A 10,467-nucleotide genomic window follows, 5' to 3' on the forward strand; every position below is an offset into this window, starting at 1 on the left:
TGTCTGTGATTAAGTTTTCACTGGTTCAGAGAACAATGAGAAAAATCAATGCACATAATATAATATAATCATATTATATATAAGTGTATAGATATACTTATTTATGAATTGGATAAGTAAGAATGCACCTTTAGCAAACAACTCCCAATCTCAGTAGTTTAACAAAGTAAATACTACTTCTCAATGATACGTGTGCAAGTGAGGACTGCTCCACTGGACATTCTGGAGCCCGAGCTCCTTCCCTTCAGGGTCTCTGCCATCTTCTAGGACTTGGGAAAGAAGGGTGGAAAGGGCACACCTGCTCTTAGCCACCTGGCCCAGAGATGGCTTGTGTCTCCTCTGCACGTCCGTAGGTGAGAACTAGTCACACAGTCCCACCTACAAGCAGGGAGGCTGGAAAATGCAATTCTGCAGCATATCGTGGAAGGAAAGGACACAGATATGGGCCACAACCTAGTTGGAATATGCCATAAGCTTAAGGTCATCTCTTGTTCTTAGTTTATGTTTTTATTGTGTTCACGTGTGTAAGTGTAAGTGTAAATGTGTGTGTATGTGTTAAACTGATGGTAATAGATGGTAGGAGTTTTGTTAATGCTCTTATTTGGTAAAATAAAATGTTGTCAACTTTTCATTGGCTCTACACTCCCCAACTAAAACAAATTCTTCTGGCTCATGAATTCTAAAGGTCTGGAACCACTGGCTTACAGAACATTCAAATATTAAAAAGCTACTTCCTCACTTCACAAAACTACTTCTGTCCTTGACTGGTACAGCATTTGGCCACAGGTACTTTTACTTTTTTGGTTTTGGGATTTTTTTTTCCAAATTTTTTTTATTGTGGTAAAATACTGTAACATAAAGCTTACCATCTGAACTGTTTTAAAGTGGTATTAAATACATTCATAATGTTGTGCTACCTTCGCACAGTCTATCTCCAGAACTCTTTCCATCTTGCAAAACCAAAGCTCTGTACCTGCTGAATACTAACTCCCCATACTTCTCTTCCCCTCAGCCCCTGGCAAGCACCATTCTACTTTTTGTCTCTATGATATTGACTACTCTAAGGACTTCATACTTCGTATATGTGGAATCACATGGTGTTTATCTTTTTGTGACTAGTTTATTTCATTTAGCATAATGTCTCAAGGTTCATCGATGTAGCACATGTAGGAACTTCTTTCCTTTTCAAGGTTGAATAACATTGCAGGGGTCTGTATATGCCACATTTTGCTTACCATTCATTCATCGCTTGACACTTGGGTTGCTTTCATGTTTTAGCTATTGTAAAAAATGATGCTATGAACATGGGTATGCAAATATCCCTTCAAGACCCTGCTTTCAATTATTTGGGTTTTATAGCCAGAAGTGGAATTGCTGGATCATATGGTAGTTCTATATTTAATTTTTGAAAACCACCATACTGCCTTCCATAGCTGCTGTACCATTTTACATTCCCAACAGTGCATAAGAGTTCCAGTTTCTCCACAGCCTTGCCAACAGTTATTTTCTGTGTTTTTTAATAATAGCCATCCTAAAGGGTGTGAAGTAGTATATCTTTGTAATTTTGGTTTTTTAAACATTTTTTATTGATTTATAATCATTTTACAATGTTGTGTCAAATACCAGTGTTCAGCACAATTTTTCAGTCATTCATGGACATATACACACTCATTGTCACATTTTTTTCTCTGTGAGTTATCATAACATTTTGTGTATATTTCCCTGTGCTATACAGTGTAGTCTTGTTTATCTATTCTACAGTTTTGAAATCCCAGTCTATCCCTTCCCACCCTCCACCCCCCTGGTAACCACAAGTCTGTATTCTCTGTCTGAGTCTATTTCTGTCCTGTATTTACGCTTTGTTTTTGTTTGTTTGTTTGTTTTTGTTTTTTAGATTCCACATATGAGCGATCTCATATGGTATTTTTCTTTCTCTTTCTGGCTTACTTCACTTAGAATGACATTCTCCAGGAGCATCCATGTTGCTGCAAATAGCATTATGTTGTCGGTTTTTATGGCTGAGTAGTATTCCATTGTATAAATATACCACATCTTCTTTATCCAGTCTATATCTTTGTAATTTTGATTTACAGGTGCTTATTGGCCATTTGTCTATCTTCTTTGGAGAAATGTCTATTCAAGTCCTTTGTTTTTGGTTGTCAAGTTTTAGGAGTTTTCTATATATCCTTGGTTATTATTCCCTTGTCAGATATGTGATTTGTATATTTATTCTTCTACCCTGAAGATTGCCTTTTCACTCTGTTGAATGTGGCACACATTTAAAATTTTTTCATAAAGCCCAATCTATTTTTTTTTCTTTTCTTGCCTGTGCCTTTGGTGTCATATCCAAGAAAACATTGCCAAATCCAGTGTCTCAAAGCTTTTACCCTATGTTTTCTTCTAAGAGTTTTATAGTTTTAGGTCTTACATTAAGGTTTTAGACACATTTGGGGTTCATTTTTACCTATGTTGTTAGGTAAGGGTTGGCCAGTGTTTGAAACTGCAAACATTTTCCTGACATTCCTTTTTAAGAATTCCAACATTTACATAAGTGCAGGAGGGACTCCTCCCTCAAAAAAACAAAAAACCTCATTTTTTTTTCATATTTTGTTTGGTAGGAATAATCACAATTCTCTCCTTTTCTTCACTCAAAACATCAAATGTCACAATTTCAATAAAATTGTATTTGCAAAAGCTTTCCTTACAAATGCAACTGCTTCAGAAGAAACATTGGCTGTAGAAGCAGCTGCTATTGCTGAAAACTTGTTAGCCATGTGACTATCCTCCGCTAAACTGGTTCCTTTGGGATGGTCTTCCCTGGTCACTACAGACATGTGCTGTGATTCGTCTGTGCCCAGCGAGGGTCCAATTTAGTTTCTAGCACTAGAAATGCCCTCCTGAGAGGGGCACGGATCAGAGCTGCACACTTCCTGCCACAGGTGGTGCTCATTTCTTGCAGAACGAAGGATGGATATTTTCTCTTTCTAGTCTTGGCAGGTTGGCTATTATGTTCTTTTTTGCTGCCCTTTTACTATTTGTATTTACAACTTTGTGAATTGCTTCATGATTCAAAACAGTCTTGAGTACATCCCCATCCAATCTCTTACAAACATCCTTTAAAAAAAACCAACTTTTTTTTGATGGTCAAGTGGTTTAAAGACTTGTCAAGTCCAAATTGGACAGGGAGGCAATTTGGAACACATTTTATTCCACCAAATCATTGATTTGTCTCTGTACCGGGTCACAGAAAATGACATGCACACTTCAACTCATTCGTTTCTACTCCCCAAACACAATAAAAATAACAGCTCTCACATTTTACGAGTTTCCTATGTTCCAGAAAAAAATGTTGGGTGCTCAACACACATGTAAGTTCATTCAGTACTCAGAGCAACTCTGTGAGTGGATGTTATCACCCCCAATTTCTAGGTAAATAAATCTATTTACAAGCAAATCTGAGGTTTGGCGAAGCAGTCCTCAATAACTAAAAGCATAAGATTACTTTCATAATTATTTGAAACTGTTCCCATGGCACGTATCACATGCTGCTGTGCAGCTTGGGGTTTGGAGGATGTGAGTTTGAATCCTTCCCCTGCCACTGACTTTACTGGGACTTTGGATGCACTGCTTACACTGTCTTAGGACTGCTTCCCATGCAGGGCGAGCCGGGGGGACCAGGCCATCCCACTGGTGCATACTGAGGGCACAAGGGAGGTGCTATAATGGAGTGTCTGGTTCTGGGTCAGCCCCTCCCCTCTCTAGGGCATTCTGGGAAGTATAAGTTCATGAACTCCTCCAAGTCTCAGCACCCCTAAGAAACCTCTTCTTGGGAATTGGGGTGTGGTCAGAACTCCCTAAGAGTAGCCTGAGTTCTTCTGGAAGACAATGAACTTCTCACACTTCCTGAAATACGTTCAGAATGGGTCTCCAGGACACATCTCAAGCAAAATGCACTGGGGAGGAGGTTCTACAGTTCTTCAATGTTCAGCTGCAATAGATTTAGCACCTCCACCTGCTTATTAGCAAAGGGACCTCATTGCTGGGTAGTTACCCCTGTGTTTTGGGTGTATCCCAGGTCCCTGCGTCCCTGGCAGCATTCAAAGTATTACCATACAGTATTTACTAAAGTGTTTCAGGAAAATTTAGCCATTATGTACAAAAAAAAAAGTGTTGAATGGGTTTGTAGAAAGACTTAGCAAAGGGCTCTTTGAAGTTTGCAATATTCTGTCAGGAAGGTCTCTGCAGGAACATTACTCCTGTAGGTTCTTAGTTGTAAATATTTAAAAGTCTGAGCACACAGAATGTCAAGTTTGTCTGTCAGTTCTGCAAATAAAACTACCTATTACTTTCCCATCGAGTACTACACATTTCCTAATTTATACATGCCCCAAATCAAGTTGTCCCTGCCTTATACAGTGATTTGGCTTCTCCCCGAGGTGACCTCAAGTGAGTCAGCTGCAGAGGAGACTGATGTTTTTATTTGCAGTTTGTTCTCAGTCCTTGACCTCAGAGAAGTCATGAGCAGTTAGGACTCTGCTGGGTGCGGGCAGGGGATGGGGTGATCACGGTGAGGGGCAGCATCTTCTGGAAAGACCATCAGAGGCATCTTCTGACCTGTTCCATGAGGCCTGTGAGAGTAAGGGTCTCCTTTCTCAGGAAGCCTTTCTCCTCATCCTAGTAACACCTGACACGACGTGTACCCCAGCACTAACTCATCTTGGGGAGCAAAAGGCAGAAGGGAATCAAATCTTCCCTTCTCTGGGCACTATTCCTTCATCTATAAATTGGAGAGGGGATGTTTAAGGTGATTTCTGAGGCTGCTTCCTGTTCTGTGATTGGATGTGTGTCCCACCGGAAAGCTGGCAGGGGTGTCTGTGTTGTCTCTGGGCAGCTGAGGTAGATGGTAAACGTCTTGGTCACTTGCATTTCCATTGACTGGTTTTGTGTGGATTCAGACCTCCACCCTCAGGAATGGAGAGAACCTTCACGGCCCTCATGCTGCTGATGACAGGTACTGAGGAAATCCTGCTGAGCTGGCTGTGCGCGGGGCCAGCCCAGCTGGGCAGCCCCAGAGTCCTGAGAAGGCTGCCCTCTGCAGAATCCTCCTGCTCTCCTCCTCTCCAAGAAGTCTCTCAGGAGTTTAGGGGGCTCAAGGATTCAGCAAACAGATCTGAGTGACCCTCTGACTCTGTCATCTCATGGTGATTAGACAAGAAGACAGCCTATCTCCCTGACTCTTGTGAGGCTGCTCCCCCAGCTGTGCAGATATCTGGTTGGAGGAAAGGTGTCACTCATTTTGCTTCTTGCTTGGGTTGTCTGAGTACCTCAGGGTTTTCTTGACAAAACAGAAAGAGTTCTATCTCTTAAGAGTTCCCCCTACCCCGTCCCTCCCTTTGACAAACAGCACCTTCATCACCCATAGGTAGTCAGTTGTGTCCCTTCTCCAGTGTTCGTATCTCCCATTCCCCTGGTGTAGGGACTCAGGTTCCATTCTGGTTTCATGGAGAAAGGTGTCAAAGGCTAAGACTGTATAGAACCCAATAAATTACTTGCTCCAAAGGAAAGAACTTCTTTGCTTTCCTTATGCTCTGGCCAGGTAAAATCCCACTTCAACAAATATTGTAAATATGCAGGTTTTCTGCACAACCCAGCTGTTTTCATATCTCTTTGTTGACTTGTTACAACATGCCTTCACAAAGAGTTGTTTGAGTCCATTCAGGCTGCTATTAAAGAATGCCATAGACTGGTGACTTATAAACAACAGAAATGTATTTATTATAGTTCTTGGAAGTCCGAGATCAAGATGCCAGCAGATTCGATGTCTGGTGAAAGCCAACTTCATGGTTCATACATGGACTTTTTTTTTGCCGTGTCCTCGCATGGGAAAAGGAGTGAGGGTCTTTCTGGGGCCTCTTTTATCAGGGCAATAATCCCATTCATGAGGGCTCCACTCCCCTGACCTAATCACTTCAAAGGCTCTACCTCTAAATACCATCACACTGGGCATCAGAATTTAACATGAATTTTGGGGATGAAGGGAGGACACAAAGACTATTGACTCAGTCTATGGCATGAGTCATTTAGTTCAACAAACTAATTATGTTCCTCTTTCAGATAGAACACTTTTCTTTCTCACAAAAGTCACCAACTGATGGTATTTACCTTATAAGAGTCGACCAGAGTTCAGTGTAGTTGTGTCTGACCTCAGTGCATTTTTGATCTCCAGAAAGCAGCGATTCCTTTCAATTCTTCTTTTGTCTCTTTTCATGCCCCAAATCCCACTAACACACCTCAACCCCAAACAACTCAATCCTTGGATATATGTGTCACAGTGTTTTCCTCCACTCTGAGCACAAAATCTCTTTCATTCCCTGCTGCTTTCAGACTGTGCAATGGTGTCTGGTAGTGAATTATGTATACATTCCTCCAAAATGAGCCAACAGAAAAATAGAATGAAGTTGGCTTACTTTTTTTTTTGCTGTATGGGGATTCCAAAAATTTCCACCACGTTGTCAATTAGGCTTCCAAAATGGGTAAGCAATGATCAAAAATCTAGATGGCAACAATATGTAGAGGAACAAGCGCTATCAAGAGAATAATGAGTTTTTCTCTTAATTTTGCTTGTCAGCTGTGTGACCTAAGGAAAGCAAACAGTCTCTCTGAGCAGAAATCTTTATCTGTAGGCTGAATGATCTCTTTCTTCCCAGCTCACTGATCCCATACCTTTGTGTCTCTGCTTATTTATAAGACTTGCCTTTTTTGGGTAGGACATCTTTGTTCTTCCTCTTTTCAGATATTTTAAGAGAGTAAAAATAATTTTCCGAAAAATATTTAACTTTACAATTTGCCACATAGATTAATGTTACTTAAAATGTCAATTTTCCTCTCCCTGAAAACACTCATTGCTGGAGCTGACCGTTCATTTGATGTTATTTCCACCTGGCGTTAATGTGAAGGAGCTACTCTGGGAGAAGAATGGAGGAAAGAAGATTTAGTGTTTGGCTTGCTTTTATTTTAGTTTTTCCTCGGGAATAAATCTTTCCATGGTAACTGCACCAGGACCCATCAGAGGGAAGAGGGGCCTCACACCCACGTTCAGATGCACGAAGGGCCTTCTGCAAGTTGTCACTCACTCCAGCTTCCACCCCAGACCCTTGCTGAGGCATGGAAGGTACGTACTACAGGAAAACTCTTCGGTTGCCCCTCAGACCCTGCCACTGAGCTGCAGTGGCCACCCTCCAGCCTGGGGCTCTGGCCGGGGCACTTGGCCCATGAGGCAGAACCAGCTGGATAATAAATGGTTCTGGGTAAGGTGCTATCTGATCACATTAAGGTCTGAACCTCTCCAGCACTGTTTTTATTTTGTCTCACCTATAGGGTAACAGTCTGAAGGAAGAGTGGGGAAGTGTAAATGGGCGAGGAGGTCGAAATTTCCAGACAGCCTGGTCCTCAGGTCACAGCTGGACCCAGGCAAGTGTGAAGGCTGCTCAGAAGAGGGTGCCATTGTGAGAACAGCAGCTGACCAGAAGCTGAAAAGCTCCATTAAATATGTATAAAGTTGGAGTGCTTAACTTGGAAAGGGGGTGGGGAGCCTCCAGAGTCCTGCCCACCTCTCACCTCCTGCAGTGATGCGGAGGCACCTCCTTAGGTGAGGACCCAACGTGCAGATCAACAGTGGGTCACTTCTGAGGGACTCCCCACCTGGAAGAATTCCTTGAAGCCTCACTGCCTGCTATGCGGCCGGCTGGACACCACTCCCCACAGAGACAGCCAGAGGTGGCTGGGGGTCTTCAGCTCCCTCTGCAAAACTCTCCACATCCCTCCCACACAGCCTGTGCCTCAGCACCGCTCCATCCCCATCCCTGCTGCTCTCTCCTCACACTCACACACCCCACCTCTGGTCACTTCCTGCTAGTCACAGGTGGCAACATTCTTTCACTTCTCTATCATTGGGACACCTTTCCTCTGGGTGAGCCTCTTCTCAGCCTTTAAAATTCAGCTCAAACCGCACCTGTTAAAGTGTAACCTTCTCATACCAGCCTGAAGTCTACCCTTCTTGGTCTTAGCTTTGTATTCACTCCTGAATATGGTGTTTACCAAAATCATTTGTTTACTTCTTCACTTCTCTTCTTGATTATCTACTCCTCAGGTCAGGGACAAGGTCCTAGATGTCTTTTAGCCCCAGTGCTTAATAGGATGCTTGCACATATGATGGTTAAATGTATGTGTCAACATGCCTAGCTATGGTGCACAGTTCTTTGGTCAAAACCAATCTAGATATTGCTAAAAGGTATTTTTAGATGTGATTAACATTTAAATCAACAGAGTAAAGCAGATAACTCTCCATGTGTGAGTGGGCCTCACCCAATCAGCTGATGGTTGTAAGAGAAAAGACTTAAGTCCCTGTAAGAGGAAGGAATTCAGCCTCCAAACTGCCTTCAGATTCGAGTTGCTATATCAACTCTTGGAATTTTCAGGCTGCCAGCTTATCTTACATATTTCAGATTTGCCAGCCCCCATAATCATGTAAGCTCATTTCTTAAAATTCTCTGCCTCTCTCTGTGTCCCTTTCTCTCTGTCTCTGTGTCTCTGTCTTTGTCTCTTTCTCTCTGTCTCTCTCTATCTCCGTCTGTCTGTCTCTCTCTCTCTCTCTATATATATATATGCTATCGTTTTGTGTCTGTGGGGAACCCTAACCAAAACAGTGCATGTTTATTGGACCTCAGACGTAATAGAAAGGAAAGGAATATGGCAAGTGGGGCTGAAGTTTGACTAGCAGAAAGAAAACGGCTGAAAATATGTGGGTAGGTAGACAGATGGAATGACCAGAATAGAAACTTCATGCCTCTATTTTGGAAATAATGATTTCTACATTTATTATGCACCTGGGCACCATATGTGCAGAGGACTATTTTAATGCAATTGGATATCCTTAAATTTTAGAGATTCCCATGTAAATATCAAACTTTAAGGTAGAATGGGATTAAGACATGGAAAAAGGGATTTAGGCCAACATAAAGCACATATAACAAAGCATTTTTTTATTTTGTAGGGGATTTTCTGGAATCTTTAGAGTCTTTTGGGACTGGGTTAAGTCCCTGGGATTCCTAAACCCTTAGGAGTCCTCAAACTATTTTCAGTATTTTTAGAAGTCACATACCCCTGCCTGCTAAGCCCACATAGGCTCATTAAAATGTCAAATTTTGTTTGATTTTGGCTAAAATTTTATTAAACCAGCATGATGCCCTTAGTTATCCTTTGCTGCTCAATATCTCTATTTGTTAATTGCACATAACTTTGATTACTTTCTTAAGAATTGGAAACATAGCTCAACTAATTAACAAATACAAGATTTTGATAGAAAAATCTTTTGAGACAAAGTGGACCCAAGAAGTGAAGAAAAGGGGGAAGGTAATGAAAGGAGTTTCTGGTGATGGAAAGGTAGGAATCCTCAGCCTGGATGATCACTGAGATCCTTCAAGGCCCCAGAGCTTGAAGTCAGCCCAGTAGCTGATTAACCACTAGGTTCATGGCAGCCAAATGATAAGTGCCTGCACTCAAGTTCGCACGCAGGTGGCACAGATGAGATGGCTTAGCGAAGCCCGAGCAGCCAGCCGGCGGGGCCAGGTGGGAGGCAGTGCTCTTGGACGGCAACTGCCGCAACACTGCTCCTTAAGTCCTGACTGTGGGATGCTGGAAGCAACACCCTTCAACCCAGACTGCCTCACTTTGAGTCCTAGCTCTGTCCCTCACAGGGTCTGTGGCATCTTTGTGCCTCAGTTTCCTCCTTTGCAAAACGGTGATGGTGTACTCTGGAGTTGTTATAAGGATCAAATACTTTAACTTACAAAGTACCTGGAACAGTGCCAGGAACAGAGGAAGCTCTAATAAAAGTGGATTCTTGTTATATGTCAAGGATTGTGCCAAACATTTCTCTTTGTCTCCAGAACAATCCCTCAAGGTAGGTACTATTGTTATCTCCATCTTACAGATGAGAAAACTGATGCTTACAGAGTTTAAGAAACTTGTCCAAAGTCACCCAGCTCATCAGTGTCAGAAGCTGGACTCAACGAATGCCTTGATATTGCCAACCACCCTTTGCCTGCCCCACTGGGGTGAGGGGTGTGCCTGTTGGGGGACACCAGATCACCTTACTCACTGTGTGCTCCTGGTCAAGTCATCCAGCCTTCCCAAGCTTCTGTATTTTCATCTGTAAAACTAGACAGTTGTTTCCCAGTTTTGATAACATGTTGTGGTTGTGTATACTATTATCAGGGGGGGAAAGCTTACATAGCCACTTTTTGCACTAACTTTGCAACTCCTCTGGAATTTCTAAAATGATTTCAAAGTCATAAATTTAAACCCTACTGTAGGGATGTGCTGCTTGACACTTTTCTTGATGTCAGGCACTATGTTTTGCACATAAATGCTCTGTGTGATATGAAACACAGAGGTCTCTCTGTAAAG

This window comes from Camelus dromedarius, chromosome 7, assembly GCF_036321535.1.
Source record: "Camelus dromedarius isolate mCamDro1 chromosome 7, mCamDro1.pat, whole genome shotgun sequence".
NCBI lineage: Eukaryota > Metazoa > Chordata > Mammalia > Artiodactyla > Camelidae > Camelus > Camelus dromedarius.